An 18,679-nucleotide genomic window follows, 5' to 3' on the forward strand; every position below is an offset into this window, starting at 1 on the left:
TTAATGGCTACATAACATTCCCATTTGGAAAACTTACAGGTAGCACGCATGCTTTCCTTTCTTGCCCCAAGAAGCCACTTGTATGGCCTTTCATTTCTAGGAAGACATTTGAGTTTTCCAAGGGGCTCCACATCACAGAGACAAAGGTGTTTGGGAGCATAAAAACCTTCCTGGAAAGGGCGGAGCAAAGGGAAAGAGGAAAAGAAACACACAGAGAAAGAGAAAGCCTGAAAGAGGAGAGAGGGAGAGAGAAAAAGTGGAGAAATAAAGAGGAGGGAAAAAAGAAGAAAGAGAAGAAATATGAAATAGAGGAAATGTGAAGCAGAAGAAAAAGTAAAAGAAAAGGGAAGAGAAGAAGAAAAGACAAGAAAAAAGGAGAAGGGAAGTGGGGGGAGGAGGAAGTAGCAGGAGGAGGAGGAGGAGGAAGGGCCCTGAGACTGGCTCTTTTCCAGTCTGCTCTGCTTATTATGAAGAAGGTGGGAGGGACAGGAGGAAGCTTGAGGAGGAGGCAGAAGACAGGGCGGGGAGGAGGAACCTGGGGCAGAGAAGGTTGGTGGGAGAAGAGGAAGATGGGAGGGAAAAGAAAGAAGGGGGAGGGAGGGGAAAAAGTGGAGGGGAGGAAGGGAAAGTGGAAGGAGGAGAAGGCAAATATCTGGTGTTTTTAGGTAAAACCTGATCCCCTTTGACTCTTCCACGATAGGTGCTTTCTAAGGAAGATTATGATTCCCTTAGGGTCTTGGCCCATTGGCTTCCAACATATCACCAGCCTCTGACATTTTGTTCTCAATCATTCGTGTTTAATGCTTGGCCATTGGACCTTTTGGCACTTGATAGATCTTTATTTTGAATCGCAAACACATTTACCCGACATTCTTCTTTCTGAAGACTCATCATTACTCCACTAGATGGATGAAGGCCTTTGATTGATTCCTTGGGTTTCAAAAGGCTGGGTCCTTGAATTCTGCATCGAGGGATTCCATTTTGTTTCTTTTTGATTCATTGTTTGGCTGGGACGAAATCTCTGCCACGTTTTGCTCTCCCATGGTGCATTCACCACGTGCTGGCCTTTTTATAACACCTGGTGGGGCTCTGGCCCATGTTTTGGGGGAAGTAAGGTTTATGGAAGATTCTGGAAGCCCTTTATCCTGCTACCAGTTGATTAGTGCTACTGAAATAAGGGCCCTGAGCCTGGCTCTCCTCCAGTCTGCTCTGCTTTTTATGAGCCTGGGATCTGCCATCGCTCACAGGATGACCGTGGACATCAGAGGCACTGGCAGGACCCCCAGTAAAGGCTGTAGCAGGACGTGAACACCTCAAGAGCATCCCTGCTCATCCCAACACCCCAGGATGCCAAATGCTGTGCCACAGTGTCTCGGCAGGAAGACCCTCCCAGTCAGTGGGTTTGCAAGGCCCTCTTCATCATAGCAGCCCAAGTCCAGCAAGCAGGCAGACTCCTCCAGCCCCACCAAACATACATACACACACACACACACACACACACACACACACACACACACACACAGACACACACACAGCCAGAGCAGGCATCAAGCTGCTTCTCTGCTAGGGAGAAGGCATGGTCAGAGAACCTGTTGTTGAAACTTGTCTCTCAGGCTTGGGTGCTCCGTGACATATGTCAGCAAAATGCCTTTTAGATTTAGTGTCCTCATCTGTAAAATGGGGACAAGAATCCCTGTCCTTGTTACCTTGCAGAGTTGTTGCAATTGTAAAGGATATAATGGAAGTTAAAGTACATAGTAAATAAATGTCCTTCACAGGGCAAGGGAGAAGGAGAATGCACAGTGGTAGAGAGAAGCTCTACCATTGGACTGGAGCTTTGGAATCAGGAGCCCTAGGTTCAAATAACGTCTCTGCCCTATTTAACCTCCCTAAGCCTCAGTCTACGAATATGTGAAATGGGGATAATAATGTCACCTATTTCACAGAATCGTGGTGAGGATCAGATGGGATAACACAGGCAAAAATGACTGATACTGCCTGAAACAGGGGAAGTGTTCCCTAAATAGCATTTATTTCTCTTTTTGTCTGTCCAACTGTCTACCCTCCTACCCGCCTGTCTCTGAAAAATCAGTGCTAACGCAGTGCTGCGCAATGCACCTAATGAGCCCTCAAGCCACTGCCAGTCCTCTCCTCCTTGGCAATGGGAACTCTAGTTATCCCTGCTTGGGCTTTTTCTACCACTCCAGACCTGCAGTCCAAATAGCCCTTGGGCCTCAGGCCCAGCCTGCAGCTCATAGGATGCCACGGTTCCCCAGCTACCGTGGTCTCTGCTCACATCTCTGAGTGCCAAACCCTAACAGTTTCTTGTCCCCTCACCCCAGTCTACCTGTCACAAACTTTATCATGAGGATCCCCACTGTCTCCCTTTCTGCATATGGGGCCAGCAATGCATTCTTGTCCTTCCTCACAGATAGTTTTTGAACATCAGGTGAGACAAGGGGAGTAAACTTGGGAAGTGCTTAAAGTAAGACACTATTAAATTAGCAGCCTCCCTGTTGCGATGGGCACTATTGTCAGACGCAATGCTCACCCTTGATGTTATGAACCAAGCATTCCCGTTCCATCCAAATTCAACCCAAATCAATTTAACCCTCACCCCCAAGGTGATGGTATCTGGAGGTGGGGCCTTCGGAAGGTTATCAGGGTTAGATGAGACCCCATCAAGAGTAGAGCCCTCTTGATGGGATCAGTACCCCTATAAGAAGGGATACTAGAGAGCTTGCTTGCTCTCTCTTTGCCACGAGAGGACACAGTGAGAAGGTCGCCCTCCATAAACCAGGAAGAGAGCGCTTACCAGAATGCAGCCCTGCTGGCACCCTCATCTCAGACTTCTAGACTCCACCACTGTGAGAAAATAAATTTCTGTTGTTAACCACTCCATTTCTGAGAAGACTAAGAAACCTGGTGTTAGGTGCAGCCAAGAACACGTTTCCTGCCCTAGATGTGGAACTGTTATCATACTCCCCACCATAGCTGGCAACCACCCGGGGCTGGGACAAGGGTGAAGGAAACGAAGACTTGGCTCAGGGCAGAATTCAAGGTGGTGCCTGAAACTCAGCACTGAGATAAATATTTCAACACAACATTAAATACAATAACAATTTCATGCAAAAAATCCAGGATGAACAAAATACCAAGATTTGAAGTCAAGATGAGATCAGTAACAGCGCTCTACCAAGCCACATTGGAGCCTGAGGCAAAAGGAAAAAATTAGTAAGAGTGATTTTATTTTAACAATTTTGATATTTTTGTCCACCACAGATTTTTTTGCATAAATTTAGATTTTAAAACTATTGCCTTAAAATATGGATTTATCTTGACTGCTAAGTCTTGAGCCTTTTGAAGTTCTGTTCACGAGGCGAGTGCCTCCCTCTCCTAACCTCTGCCCCAGCTCTGCAGTCTCCTGTGTCATGTCATTTCATAGAGCCAACTGGCCCAGGACCCTGTCTCTGCCTCTCCTTTGACAATCTAAATTTACCGTCTACTGTCTCATTTTTCTAGGCCCTGTTCAGTAACCTATGTTGAATACTGAATTCAGATTTACTGAATAGCAACTATTGACAAAGGATTTATTCTCTCAGAAACTGGCCAATGAGCAAAAGTGTCCTTAAGACACAACGTGTGAGTCTGGGCATGGTGGCTCATGCCTGTAATCCCAGCACTTTGGGAGGCCAAGTGGGTGGATTGCCTGAGCTCAGGAGTTTATGACCAGCCTGGGCAACACAGTGAAACCCCTCTCTACTAAAATACAAAAAATCAGCCAGGTGTGGTTGTGTGCGCCTGTAGTCCCAACTACTTGGGAGGCTAAGGCAGGAGAACTGCTTGAACTTAGGAGGCAGAGGTTGCAGTGGCCTGAGATTGCACCAATGCCTTTCAGCCTGGGTGACAGAGCAAGAATTCATCTCAAAAATAACAACAAAAAAACCAACACACACACACAATGTGTGAAGCCAAAAGAATGAATCTCTCATGGTGAAATGTTATTTTTTCATTTAACAGTTATGAAATGTCCAGTGGTTTGTGTCTTACACTGGTACTGAGGATATTTAGATAAAAAGATCCTCTCTGTTTTGAAGGGCTTGCAGCCTCACGAGGAAGCCAGTGAATGACAGCATAGTGAGAGCGGTGTTCCATGGCAGACGTGGGGAAAGGGAGGGCCAGGAGCACCCCTCAGTTCTGCCTCTGGACCCAGGGAAGTCTTCACAGGAGAGTCACTGGAACTCACCAAAAATTGTAACTAGTTTATTCTGATTCTATTTCATATATGCTTATTGTAGAAAAAATCGGAAAAGACAAAATATAAACAAGAAAATAAGAAATATTTACTCTCACATCCCAGGTATGGCTATTGTTAACATTTAGGTTAGTTTCTTTTCAATTTATATCCATGTGTATATTTATATCTGCTAACATAAATAAGGTATAAATAAGGTATAAAATAAGGTGTGTCCAAAATATGGAACCGGTAAAACTGATCATTGCCTTCACTGTGCTTTGGGGCCTGCATTCCAAGGGATGAAGTTAAAGAGAGAGAAAGAACAGCATTTCCACTAAGGCAAAGCTGTGTCTTAAAACTGTTTCCATTTTTAATAAATGTCTGATCAACTCCAAGTTCAAACTCCCCATGAGTACTTGTCCTTCCTTTCCGACTCTCCTGCCTGCTCCTTCCCTGTTGCTGGGGTGCAGGAGTTAGTGTGCCTGTCCTCTGAGAGGCGGGGGTCTCTCCTGTCCTCCGATGAGAGGTCACATAGGGATCACGTGCCCGAGTCTGTCTGGTCTGGGCGTGCTGCTGGCACCACTGCTGGGGAGCACAGATCTTGCCATGGCTCAGGTGGCCATGTGCCTGCCTCCATCCTGACCTCCAGCCTCTTCTGGCTCACAGGTTCTGTCAGTACTGCCATGTGCCCCCAAACTGCTGTGAAGCAACTTCCCTGCTACCACCTAGTCTCACAGCAGGAGGAGAGTTTGGGGAGAGGGACACAGATCAAATCAGCCTTCTGTGGCAAGGAAGGAATTTGGGTTTTATTCTAAATGCAATAGAAAGCCATTGGAAGGTTTAAGTAGGTAATTGATATAAAACAGTTCTCATTATGAAAGGATCATGCTCATCGTTCAGGGAGAACAGAATGGGAGAGAGAGGAGAGGAGGTAGGGTGACTAGATAGGAAGCAACTGCACGATCCAGGCCAGAGGCAGTGGTGGCCCAAAACTAGGTGGTGGCTTTAGAGATCAGAGATAAATGCAGGAACGTGCCGTTGCAGGACATGCTGATGGGTTGAGTATTTAGGACGAAGGGCAGGTAGATGGTCACACCACTATTAAGATGGAGGAACCCAGGTTGGGACAGATGTTATGTGATGGTGAGATCAGAGGTTCTGCCTTGAACATACTAAGTTTCAGATGTTCCCGAGATCTTTATGGGGAGATGCTAAGCAGGCAGTTGGCTGTGTGAGTTCAGAAAACAGGTGCGGGCATCATTAGCACATAGCAGGCCTGTGAACCCATGGCAATGAATGCAATCACATGGTGATTCACTTAGGTCAAGAAGGAAGAGCCTCCACCTAGAGAGCTTGAGTACAGGAAGGAACAGGGAGAGAAGGGGTCAGGGAAGAGAAATGTGCCACAAGGCAAGAAGAGTAAGGTTCAAGGAGAGGAGAAGATGGTCCACTCTGGGAAGCTGCTCAGAGGGCAACCAAGGGAATCCCTTCTGGGAAGGGCTGCGTGCCTCTCCTGGCAGTCAGGTTGTCTCTCCTATACTCCTCCACCCCTCGCCAGCTCCCAATATCCTCTTTATATACTCATCACCTTGCATGGTAGGTTTTGTTAACGTTATCTGCCTCCCTGCCTAGTCTGAGAGTGATTCTAATTTATTCTTGTATCTCCTCCAGAGGTAGCCCAGTGTCTGATCAAGTCCCAGTTCCCAGTAAATGTTAATAGAGTTAAAAAGATTAATCACCAGGGCAAATGAGGCAGCTGCACAGGGCGTTGGAAGAGATCCATGAAGGTTATGAAGGGGCTGTGACACCTTCAGGCAGAAAATGAGCAGGCACCACTATAATAGAGGCATGGCTTTTGCGGACACCCACGTCTGTGGGACTGGCTCCTCTGGCATCCCTGAGAGAAGCTCTTCTTTATGGCTGAGAGGAGGGTTCAGCCTGGGAATGAGCTCCACTGGTTACTTGCAGTTGTGAGAGTTTTGGAAGGTGGAAGTGGGGCACGTTGGCTGTTTTGTGCCGGCAAACACAGCCCAGGGATGTGCAACTCTTCCTCAGCATCGTACCAGTGCCCATCCTACAACCTGGGAGCTTCAGTGGCGGAGGCAGTGACTTCCTATCGCTGGATTTCAGTGACTGCAGTATGTTCTGCAGCTCTGAAAGCCACCTCCAGATTGGGGCAGAAAAGGTGGCTTCTCTGGCGGGTCAGGTCTGCAGTGTTCTGGGGGGCATTTGGCTCAGCTTAGGGCTCACTCCACCAGCCCCTCAGTGATCTGATAAGTCAGTTTCCTGGATTACATGTTGTTCTCTTTGAAATACACAGGGGGTTTCTGTTTCTGGTTCTCAGAGCTCACTGAGAGCACCATTCCCTATAAGTCTCCTAAGCAACAGCCTGCAAGGAGGAAGGAAAGAAGCATTTAACACGGTGAAACAATTCCTCCTTCCTCTGTCTGCCTACCCAACTTCTGGGGGCACAGGACCGGGGAGTGGCTTCAATGAAGTTGGTTCCCTGAAACGGAAGACCATGAAGGGTATAAGACTGCATAATATATGCTGATGTAAGGGTCAAACAGAAACTCCGAGATGAAGGTGAATAAGACAGCAAATAATTCTGTGTGGGACATTCTGTGCAGGCCTCCAAATTAAATGGAAATGGCGGGGACTGATGAAAGGTTCAGAGCAGGAATCGTGAAGTGGCTCCTGGCAGCAGCCTCGATCTACTCTGTACTCTGTCATGATGCCATTGTCTGGGACTTAACAAATGTTGCTTGTACGAGATTTATTATTATTTTTTTTAAGTTACAGAATTCCAAAACACAAGACAAATCAGGGCCTGAAGGTCTGTGTAGAAGTGGTGGCAGCCAGGAAGGGGGCATTCATAACGGCACATGGTAGGTGCTAAAACTTGCCTAATGAAAGAGGGGATGGGGCCGGGCGCGGTGGCTCAAGCCTGTAATCCCAGCACTTTGGGAGGCCGAGGCAGGTGGATCACGAGGTCAAGAGATCGAGACCATCCTGGTCAACATGGTGAAACCCCGTCTCTACTAAAAAAATACAAAAAAATTAGCTGGGCGTGGTGGCACATGCCTGTAATTCCAGCTACTCAGGAGGCTGAGGCAGGAGAATTGCCTGAACCCAGGAGGCGGAGGTTGCGGTGAGCCGAGATCGCGCCATTGCACTCCAGCCTGGGTAACAAGAGCGAAACTCCGTCTCAAAAAAAAAAAAAAAAAAAGAAAGAGGGGATGGTTAATACAGGGCTTCCCATGGCGTAGCTGTGAGCGCCCACCCTCCCCTCTTCGCCTGCTGCTGCTCTTTGTAAACCTCCTCACCATCTGGACCATCCTCCTTGCTGCGGCCTCCTTCCCTCTGTTTCTCCATCCTGGAATGGGTTCATCTCTGCTTTCTCTCAACCCACAGAGCCCAAACTTGGCAAACTCTGGATTAAGTCCTATGTCTTTTTCAAGTTGCCGGGATTCTCTCTGAAAGACATCTCACCTCTCTGAGCTGGCAACAACTTGAGCTTGTATACCCTTTAGAGAGTTTCATCCTGCTGAGTCATGAAGCTAGCTGAGTTACATTCATCTTGTCGCTAGAATTCCTGGAAGGGAAACCAGCTGACTTGCAGCCCATTGTATCTGCCCAGTACCTTACAGGCCTTTACTGTTTCAATTGCCTTTTCCATCTTGGAAAAGACATAGGGGCTCCTAGAACTTACATTCACTTTCCCAAGGGCAGCTGGCTTAGAACTGGCCAAGCTGGGAATGGGCCTTAGTTTGGAGCTGAGTCTGTTTGAACCTTCCATCTTGAGGCTTCCACTCTCTTGTACTGCCTCCTCTGACACCAGCTGCTTTAAACGGCTAGATAGTAAGCCTCCTGTGATCAGGTACTGAGTCCTTTCAGAGGGGTGTGCACTTCTGCTTGGAAGTATCCTGCATGTAATGGTTACTCAATAAACATTTTTTGGCTAATTGGAACAGTAAGACAGTTACCTTATAGTTGTATAGTACTTAACCTTTTAAAAATATGCTTACAGGGCCAGGCGCGGTTGCTCACGCCTATAATTCCAGCACTTTGGGAGGCCGAGGCAGGTGGATCATGAGGTCAAGAGATCAAGACCATCCTGGTCAACATGCTGAAACCCTGTCTCTACTAAAAGTACAAAAAATTAGCTGGGCATGGTGGCACGTGCCTGTAATCCCAGCTACTCAGGAGGCTGAGGCAGGAGAATTGCCTGAACCCGGGAGGTGGAGGTTGTGGTGAGCCGAGATCGTGCCATTGCACTCCAGCCTGGGTAACAAAAGCAAAACTCCGTCTCAAAAATAAAAATGCTTACATTTGCTAATTTGGTCCCTGTGATAGGAATGTTCATTTCAAACTCTCTATTATACAGATTTAAAAACAAAAAACAAAATACAAACAATCAGAAACAGTACTGAGGCCAGATGAATTTCCCAAAGTCACATAACAAGAAATCTTGGCCTCTGACATCTAATTTACTTTTTCTGTTGAAGTACTAGGCACAAATGCCATAAAGGGACCTTTCTGAGACAACTGGGAAGGTTTAATTATGGCTAATATATTCTATGACATTAAGGAATTCGTTTCCTATTTCTTCTATAACAAATTACCACATATTTAGTGCCTTAAAGCAGTGGTACCCAACCTTTTTGGCACCAGGGACCAGTTTTGTGGAAGACAACATTTCCACAAATGGATGGTGGGGTGTCGTTTCTGGATGAAACTGTTTCACCACAGATCATCAGGCATCAGTTAGATTCTATAAAGAAGCACTCAACCTAGACCCCTTGCATGCACAGTTCACAACAGGGTTCATGCTCCTATGAGAATTTAATGCCTTTGCTGATCTGACAGGAGGTGGAGCTCAGGGGGTAATGCTTGTTCACCTGCCACTCACCTCTTGCTCTGCGGCCACTTCCTAACAGGCCACAGACTGGATTGTTCCAGTCTGTGGCCTGGGAACTGAGGACTCCTACTTTAAAGAAACACAAATTCATTATCTTACAGTTCTGGAGGTTAGAAGTCCAAAATCACTGGGTTAAAATCTGCCTTCTGAAGACTCTAGGAGAGTAGTTTAGAAGGAATTTTTTTCCAGGTTTCAGAGATCACCATCATTTTTTTGGCTTGTGGCCCCTTACTCTGTCCTCTAAGCCAGCAAGGTAGGCTTTTCAAAGCTCACTATTTTCATCCTCACATCACCCATGCTTCTGTCTCCCAAAGAAGCCTTGTAATTACCTTGGATGCACCTGGATAATTGAGGTTAATCTCTCATCTCCAGAGACTTAGCGTAATCCCACCTGCAAACCTTTCACCATCTAAGGTATCATATTCACAGATCCCAGGGATTAGGACATGGATGTCTTTGTGAGTGTGTGACAGTATGTGTCTCCTTTATTCGGTTTACCACAGGAAGAATTATTAATTTTGGTACATATAATAATAATAATACAATGATTATGTTTTTAAAATTACCACATTTGTTATAAAAATTCCAGAAACAACAGTGGGTATGTGTGGAGAAAAAAATAGATAAAATAAGACTGGCAAAGTGATAATTATTGAGAATGGGTGTGAGGTATTTGGGGGTATATTTCATTATTCTGTGTTTTGTATAAGCATGAAATGTTCCATAATCTTTAAACAAGAATAGATATTATTAATTTCCTGTGTAACCCACGCTAATCTCATTCTCCTTTATTCCTTCCCAGATGTAATTGCTATGCTGAATTTGGTGTTTTTACTCCTTTCCATAATCTTTCCAGTATTACTATACATTTAATCCTTTCCAGTATTACTATACATTTAATTACAGTAGTACTACACATACATGTCTTAAACAATATATAGAATTGGTTTGCACATTTTCACAAATTTACATCAATAGTATCATACTGCACATTTCTATAGAGTTTTTCCAATATATTCATGCCAACACATGGATAACTGTAATTCATTCTTTTTTTAGGTAATACAAAGTATTCAACAGTATGGTTATAGCTAATTTCAGCTCTATGTTGATATGTATTAAAGTTGTTTTCAATTTTCAGTTACTGCAAACAATGCTGCAACAGACCTTATAAATATCTCTTGTATAAATGTGTGAAATTCCCTTTAGGGTACTAAGTAGTGGAACTGCTAGTTTATAAGGTATATGCATCTTCCTCTAAATTGGATCTTGCTAAATATTTAATAATGAGGTGATGCCAGTTTACACTCTTCTGCCATATATGAGATTTCCATTGAAATTAACATCCTCATCCTCATTTAGTATTTTGAGACTTCAAAAGTTTTGCTAACTAAATGGATGTGAAAGAATATTCATTACTTTATTTTATTTTATTTTGAGGCAGAGTCTTGCTCTGTCATCCAGGCTGGAGTACAATGGTGTGAGCTCAGTTTACTGCAACCTCTGCCTCCCAGGATCAAGCAATTCTTGTACCTCAGCCTTCCAAGTAGCTGGGATTACAGGCGAGTACCACCATGCCCAGCTAATTTTTGTATTTTTAGTAGAGATGGGGTTTCTCCATGTTGGTTACGGTGGTCTCAAACACCTGGCCTCAAGTGATCTGCCTACTTTAGCCTCCCGTAGTGTTGGAATTACAGGCGTGAGCCACTGTGCGTGGCCCCCATTATTTTAATTTGTAAATCCCTGATAACTAGTGAGGTTGAGCATCTTTTTATCTGTTAATATACTTTTCTTTTTTTGTTAATTCTTCTTTAAACTGTGTCTAATCTAAAGCTTATCTCATCTATTACCCTTATTTTAATATTGTTTTTATTTCCAATATTTCTAAAATTTCTGCTTTGTCTTTTCAAAATTTCTGCTTTGGTATTCTAAACACTCTTACTTTAAACTCCTGGCAGATTATAAGGTTAATTTCATTTGGAGTGAAGTCATATTTTGGTGACTGACTACTGATTTTGTTGACTCTTTTAGATTTTTATTGATTTTTGAATTTAAGTGTGTAGACTCAGTTTAATTTGGGATTTTTGGTTCCTATGTTGTTTTTCTTTCTTCCTCTTTCTCTCTCTGTGCAGATCCCTTTCTGTCTAGCATTTCCAGTGGCTCCTTCCTGGATACTTAGGTTCTCAGCTTAGACCCTGGTCTTATCATGGTGTTTTAGGGCTTCTTTTGAAAGGTGATATTGAGAGCACTGGAGAACCATTCATGGACAAGGGAGGGGCTTGGGTCAGATCTTGTTTATGAAAAATATCTGTGCCTTACGGCCTTCAGATACTTGTAGCTTACTAAAGGCAAAAAACTCCAGGTGGTGGTGAATAGCACTTTTTTTCAGCTCCTCTTATGTGTAGATTACCCTTATGTCAGCCTGGACTTTAAGACAGGAGCTTGGCTTTGGTCTCCTTTGCATAGAGCAATTTTAGTCTTACTTACTCCACATATGCAGCCCCCGTCTGGCCTGTCTCTTTATCACTTTCCATTTCTCTTCTGCTTCTATTTTACAGAAATGGTTAACCAATTTTCGAATCCAGCTCTCACCTTTTAATTGTTTGATCTTTAATTTTATGTGTTATGGATAGGCACCTACACAGAAAGGGTGCACTGGGTGTGATTTATGACAGTCATTGTGATTAGAGACACAGGCTACTTTGCTCTCGGAGTTAGCTTTTTATGTCCTGGACAGCTTCTCATAGGGTTGTTCTGTGGGGTTGATGAGACAGGATATGAAAAATACTGAAGTCACAATTTCGAAGACACCATTATGTTGTGCTCAGCACTGAATTCTGCTAAGCATGTTGTGAATCTGATTCTTGTTTTCTTGTGAGTGCACAGACCAATACACACAAATGTATGCATGCATGCGTTCATATTTCTGTTTGCAAGTACAATATCTATTTGTCTAATTATCTACTGTGTGCATTATGTATTTATATCTTTATTTGAAAGTATTTATCCTTTTCTTAGGATTTTTCTATTTTTAGTGTTCTAAAATTGCACAAAAATGAATTGATGTGTGAATCTTTTTCATTCTTTCTTATTGATGTTCAGGGAAGCCTTTCATTCTGAAAACACGTATCTCGCTAGCTATGGGTAAGATTTTCTTATTATTCTTATATTATTCCTCCTCCATGTCTTTATTATTTCTTTCGATAGATGTTGCCCTTTCTGGATTGACTTTGGTGTCTCATATTTTCCTCCTTATTTTCATATCTATTTTGTTGTTCTTGCTCTGTGTTTAGGGAAACTCCTCAATGCTTTTCAGTCGTTCTTTATAAGACTTTGTTGGCAAGCATACTTTTTTTTTCTTTCCATGAATTCTTTCTTGTCCTTTAACTCATTCTTTTTCATGGCGGCCTGTTCTTGCTTTATAGGTGAAATATATTCTTCTCTCTCTCTCTCTAAGGATACTAATAAAAAGTTTTAACAGTTGTTTTTTCTTCCCCAGATTGGTTCGTTGCCTCTTAGGTGATTTGTTGTGAATGTTTACCTTCCTGCAGCTGGATGAGCTCAGCTGTCTGATGGGTCCTTGGTTATCTTCCATCTTTATGAATGAAGGACTCTGCTGAGTATCTGACCTAGAGAGCACTATATGCAGACTGCTTAGCACCAGCTTCTCTCTGAATTCTGTCCTTGATGGGATGACTGACCAGCTGCTTTCAGTCCCAAATCCACTCAGGGGCTGGATGCAAAGAAGAGGCTCTGCTCTTCCTGTACCCTTTCTGACTTGGGTCTCCCTTTTCCCTGGCTTATCAGTTAACATGATTCCATCTCCTTTACACTCCCCCAGAAAGTTATCAAAATCTCTACTCTAGATACACCCCCTCCCCATTCTGAACATTTGAAAAAGTATGTTTCATTCTATACTTCCTAAGCCTGATGGGATTTAAGAGAAAGAGGATAGCAGGTAGTTTAAGGGGTTTACTATCTTGACGCAAAACATGAATTAGACCAACTGATATTCTGGTTGCTGTATGAAAAAGGGGTTGGATGGGGGCCAGAATTTAGAGCTCAGAAGCCAGTGAGTTTTGTCCATTTCTAGTGCAAGGTGATGGGGCCATATCTGAACTGAGAAAGTCAGAAAAAAAAAAAAAAAAAGGAGTAGGATCAGGGAATGCATTTTGAAGGTAGGGCTGACAGAGGTCTCTTTTCACTTCTTCTGAACATGTCCATACTTGTGTGAGATCTTGGGATTGGGATAAGAGGGTCTAGGTCTCAGATTACTTATTTAAGAGAGTAGCATGGAATAGTGGATATAATACTGGGTTGGGACAAAGACAGGTCTGAATTCGAGTTATATAAAGTGATTTTTATAGACTACCTAACAGTCTCAGCATCCACATTTGTAAAATGGGTACACTAATATCTACTGTTTTCAGTTAGTCAACAGAATTCCCTTAGACAACTCTACAAAGGAGAATTATTGAAAGGATATGAGCAGATTAGTCTGGAAGTGGGAGATCGTTCAGAATGAAGCCCACTGATCTCTCCACAACTCTCCCTAACCCAAAGGATTTCTCTCTCACAGCATTTCCATTTCTGTGTGTCTACTGAAGCTCTGTTTTCTGAATGCCAATTTGCAGAAGGAGATAGTCTGATTGGATTAGCTCATTATTCTCAACCAGTTGGAAAAGCCCTTTCTGGCAAGTTGCTGACCATTGACTGAGAAGGCTTTCTCAGGTCAAGTCAGGAGCCACTTCTGTGCAAAGAGCAGCACAGCCCTGCTCTTCTGGCCAGAGAGGACTCCATGTCCTCAGATAAAAGGAGTCCCAGGAGGCATAAGTACCTTGACTAACATATCCAGTACCTTATCTCTTAGGGTTGATGTGAATAGCAAGTAAAACAAGACATGTACAATACATAGTAGGTAGTAGATTTAGATGAATCCCACTTCATTAAAAAACAAATTAAAAAACCCACTTGCATTCCATAAAAACGTGGTCAATAATTGTTAGGCTCCCAGCTTTCCCTATTATGGGACATCCTAATTAGCAAAAATTAGTTTAATTGTGGAAATGTAAGTAGGATTTGAAATGCATCCAAGAATAAAGACTAGAGAAATAAAAGATCCCAGGAATTTGGGGGGAATTACTTTGTTTCCTTGGTTTTGTTTCTTTGTGAAAATCTCTATTGTAAATTTAGTGAATTGAATTAATTATGCCCAATACATGCCTTCCTCTTATTTTTCTTGAAACTCCAAGTCAAAATATGATTTATACTTTCAGCACCGTGACTGTTCAGTATCTATTTCTAAATCTGTATGGTTAAAAATGTAGACGAAAACAGAACCTGTGATGCTGTCATTTAATTAATAAAGGCACAATTCTCAGTTTTCCCACCATATGCATTCTTTTGTTCAGTTGCAATGTAGGTGCTATTTTCTGCATTCCTTTTTAACTTTTAATAAGCTTCCTTTCTGTAAAGTGCGGCTAATGTTGTAAAAGGGTAGCTAAAACATATTTTCAAAAGAAAAACAATCCTCAACTGAAAACGATCCAAAGAAAGGGGGAACAAAGAAAGATACCATGACACATTCACATAACGTTAACATTCCTTATGTGTTACTGCTTATGAGGTAGAAAGAGAGGGAAGAGCACAGGCTTACTTCTTCTGATCTTGTATTTTGTCACTCCTTTCTTTCACGTCTGCCTCATTAACATTCCTGCTTCTGTAGGAAACTGGAGGCGTGTGGAGAGAAAACAGACTGGGGGTCTGAAGACCTGGAACTGCGTACCAGTCCTAGAGTTGAACAAGCTCAACCCTTCAGCTGAGGAATAAGTAAGTTTGGACTAGGCCAGGGCTCCCCAGGGAAATAGCCTAACACTGTTGATCTGGGATTTGTGAAATAATATTGACTCACTTAACGACATATCAATCCTTTTTTCAATTTATGTTCAGTACTTTTCTTGCATAATATCATGGAGAAAGTTTCAATTTGATGCTGGTATGTCCTTAACACCTTTATACCCTTGATCTCAGCCAAAAGGCTGAGAAGCAATCTTCAACACCTTTCTAATCCTTTACCGATTTTCCTTTTGTAACAGAGCAAACCTCAGGCTCAGATCCTTTGGCGGGAAGAATACCTAGTTAGAATTTTAAAATCACCCCCTTCACCTCCCACGGCATTTGATGTTAAGGTCGCTACTAATTATGGCAAATTATCTTGCTATTCAATTTATAAAAATAATACAGTGTTTTCTTTTAAAATAAATGAAATTTAAGTTTTAAAAGTATGTCTCATGGGTACAGTCACATGTCACTTAACAATGTATACATTCTGAGAACTGCATTGTTAGGTGATTTGGCTGTTGCTGGAACATCATAGAGTGTATTTACATAAACCTAGAAGGGGTAGCTGACTACATACCTAGGCTATACCTAGGCTGTAGGGTATGGCCTATTGCTCCTCCACTACAAACTTGCACAGCATGTTATTGCACTGAACACTGTAGGCAAGTGTAACACAATAGTAAGTATTAGTGTGTCTAAACATATCTAAGCATAGAAAAGGTAATACACTGCACTGCATTAGAATGGCTACCATGAATATTATGCAGCCATCAAAAACGATGAGTTCGTGTCCTTTGTAGGGACATGGATGAACGTGGAAACCATCATTCTCAGCAAACTGACACAAGAGCAGAAAATCAAACACCGCATGTTCTCACTCATAGGTGGGTGTTGAACAATGAGAACACATGGACACAGGGAGGGGAGCAATACACACTGGGGTCTGTTGGGGGGAAACGGGGGAGGGATGGGGGGTGGGGAGGTGGGAAGAGATAGCATGGGGAGAAATGACAGATACAGGTGAGGGGAAGGAAGGCAGCAAACCACACTGCCACGTGTGTACCTATGCAACAATCTTGCATGTTTTTCGCATGTACCCCCAAACCTAAAATGCAATAAAAAGAAAAAAAGAATGGCTACCATGTCACGAAGCAATAGAAATTTCCAGCTCTATTATAATCTTTTGGAACCACCATCACATATGCTGCCTGTCATTGACTAAATCATCATTCTGCAGTGCACGGCTATACTGTCATTTGTACAAGAGGCAAATAGCTATGGCTAGATATGATTGAAGGAGAAAACACGGGTCTAGATGATGTCCAAGAGCACCTGCAGCTCTCAAGCCTAAGCATTCTCACTTTTTGCCCATCAATTGCTATTTCTGTTAATAATACAAACACAGTTTCAGAGGATCAAACACCTCTACTCCATCTCTCTTAGTTGACAATTCACTGGGTCCTGTGCCCTGCAAAGTATTTCTATAATTAGCAAAGGAAGAACCTGTAGTTCATGACCCCGGGCTGTAGAAGGCAAGTGAGAAAGCCATACTTGAGGAGTCTGAGTAAGGCTGCAGACTTCTGGTTAAACGGGACAGACGGAACCATGTTTATTTTCGCTCTCTCTCAAAACCCAACTAAAAAGACAGTAAAGGAATAAAACAGGTTTAATCTTATAAAAACAAGGAGAACAGAGAAAGAAGGGGACCAGAGATCCTAAGAACGTATTTTGGAAGGTGGCAAACTGATGGATGAAAGATCACTGGAACATGAGTGCCTCAACAGAGTGGTACCACGGAAAGCCAGATGATTCATGCTTTAGCACCTGGAAAAGCCCCGGTATTAGATATGCCAGGTTCATCCAAAGGCAGCAGAAGAGCTGCCTTCGGAACGACTGCTGGAAATTCTGTCTAAAGCAGAGTTTCTCAGCCTGAGCACTACTGACATTTTGGGCTGGATAACTGATTTAGTGGTGATCCCGCATCATAGGAGGTGGAGTCACATCCCTGGCTTCTGCCCACTAGATGCCATTAGTACCGCCTCCCCACTGTGACAGCCAGGAAAGTCTCCAGACATTGCAAAACATCCTTTCCGGGGCAAAGTTTCCTCCATTTGAGAACCACTCACCTAAATGTCACTAAACTCTCCCTGTGCAGAGGCAGCCAAGTCTCTACTGCTTATCTACCCTGACAAGGAACCAGAGGTTGATTCTGGGGATAAACCGGACCAGAGAGGCTCCAGACCTGGGGACAGGAGGCACAAAGAAGGCAGGGGTAAGGCACTGTCCGGAAAGCCAGGCGTTAGGTGAAATCTATATACAGAATCCAAACCTCTTCTCCTACTCAGCTGCTGGAACATGGGCAACCAGTGAATTACCTTCCAGGAAGGGATGGAGAGGCTTCTCTGGAGAAACTGGCCCTAGAGAAGACTTAACATTTGAGGGCTCCCCTGAGATACAGCCAGATCCTGTACAGTCTTCCTGTAGGGGGCCACAGTCAGCAAGCACCCCCTTCCACAGATACACACATACATACATACACACGGAGATACACACACCCACAGACACATACACAGACACACGTACACACACAGACACACAGATCACATAACACACATGCAGAGCTTCTAACCAGTGTTTTTGTGCATCATTCTCAAACTGACAGCCAAGAAGTATTTTTTAGATTGTGTGGTGACAATAAACAAACCCCGAATCTTAGTAGCAAATGCTAACATTTGTTTTTTGCTCAACGGTCTACAAGTTGGCATGGCTTGGCTTTGGTTGGGTTATGGTTCAGCTGTGCTCTGCTCCAAGCTGAAGGGCCTAAACTTCCATATCAAAGAGCTGACTAGGCTGAGAGCAGTGCCTGTAATCCCAGCACTTTCAGAGGCTGACGTGGGCTGATCACATGAGCTTAGGTGTTTGAGACTTGCTTGGGCAACGTGCAAAACCCCATCTCTACCAAAAATACACACACAAAAAAATAGCTGGTCTTGGTGGTATGTGCCTGTGCTCCAAGCTACTTGTGAGGCTGAGGTAGGAGGATCATTTGAGCCTGGTAGGGGTGGCTGTAGTAAGTAGAGGCAGCACTGTAGTCCAGTCTGGGTGACAGAGTGAGATCCTATCTCAAAAAAAAAAGGAAGAGAGAGAGAGAGAGAGAGAGAGAGAGAGAGAGAGAGAGAGAGAGAGAGAAAGAGCAAGAGCGCTAAGTGCTCAGTGCAATTAATCATAAAACCCCAAAAGGAACACATCAGCTAGAATTTTCATAATGCTATAATGAAGAAAAGAACCCAAAAGGATTAAAGGTAGAAATTATGTACAATAAGAGTTATTCAAATGGCACATGACTGCTTGCCAGCAATGCTGGATGCTGGAAGATATGGGGATAGTGTCTTCAAAATTCTGAGCAAGTTTGCTAATCTAGAATTTTTTTTCCACCAAATTATTGATCTAAGCGTAGAATAACTATTTTCAGGCATGGAAAGTCTCAGAACTTTCCCTCACATGGGTCTTTATTAGAAAATTACTTGTGGGCCGAGGTAGGCGGATTACCCGAGGTCAGGTGTTGGAGATCAGCCTGGCCAATGTAGTGAAACCTTGTCTCTACTAAAAATATAAAAATTAGCTAAGCATGGTGGTGGGTGCCTGTAATCCCAGCTACTTGGGAGGCTGAGGCAGGAGAA

The sequence above is a fragment of the Saimiri boliviensis genome, chromosome 2 (assembly GCF_048565385.1).
Source record: "Saimiri boliviensis isolate mSaiBol1 chromosome 2, mSaiBol1.pri, whole genome shotgun sequence".
Taxonomy (NCBI): Eukaryota; Metazoa; Chordata; class Mammalia; order Primates; family Cebidae; genus Saimiri; species Saimiri boliviensis.